The 516-nt window shown below is 74.0% G+C and overlaps 1 protein-coding gene across 1 annotated transcript in view; it reads right to left on the minus strand.

Annotated features, from left to right (window-relative positions):
• The window catches only part of TEX10 (testis expressed 10), a 63,857-nt gene extending 63,608 nt beyond the window's left edge, over positions 1–249 (minus strand). Inside the window, exon 1 of the mRNA XM_040481826.1 lies at positions 85–249. The gene's annotated coding sequence lies outside the window, so the exon portion shown is untranslated. The remainder of the gene's footprint in view (positions 1–84) is intronic.
• Positions 250–516: the final 267 nt, after the last annotated feature.

Here is a 516-nt window from a genome sequence, read left to right on the forward strand (position 1 = left end):
CTGGGGCGCGGGCTGGGGGGCGACGGCCCCGCGCGCCGTCCCACGCCCCGGGAGGGCCCGGCCCGACGGGCGGCGGCCGCTCACCTGAAGGCCCGCCGGGACCGGGGCGCGGAGACAGAGGAGAGGAGCGTCCGAACAGAAGCCCACGAGGCGACGGCGTGCGCCACCGGCCTCAGCCTCTAGCTCCCGGAGCGTGTTTTCAAATCGCCTCGTCCTCACGCGGCCGCGTCTCCTTCCGCCGCCCGGAAATCAGGGCCCCTCCCCCGCCGCGCCGCGCTCACGTGACCGCGGCCCGCAGCCGCGCGCAGCCGGGGAGGCGGGAGTGGGTGAGGTAGGCCCCGCCCCCGGGAGGAGGGGGCCCGCCGGAAGCCCCCCGCTCTCCGGGAAGCCCAGGGAGGAAAGCGCAGGATCCGGGGACAAAGCTTGGCCCCAAGTCCAGCCCTGAACTTGCTGGGCGTGCATGTTGGGGGGTGTCATCCTAGTTACAGCTGCCTGAGAGCATGCCTTTTCTCCCTT

Source organism: Herpailurus yagouaroundi, unplaced genomic scaffold (genome assembly GCF_014898765.1).
Source record: "Herpailurus yagouaroundi ecotype Mexico unplaced genomic scaffold, PumYag 160, whole genome shotgun sequence".
NCBI lineage: Eukaryota > Metazoa > Chordata > Mammalia > Carnivora > Felidae > Herpailurus > Herpailurus yagouaroundi.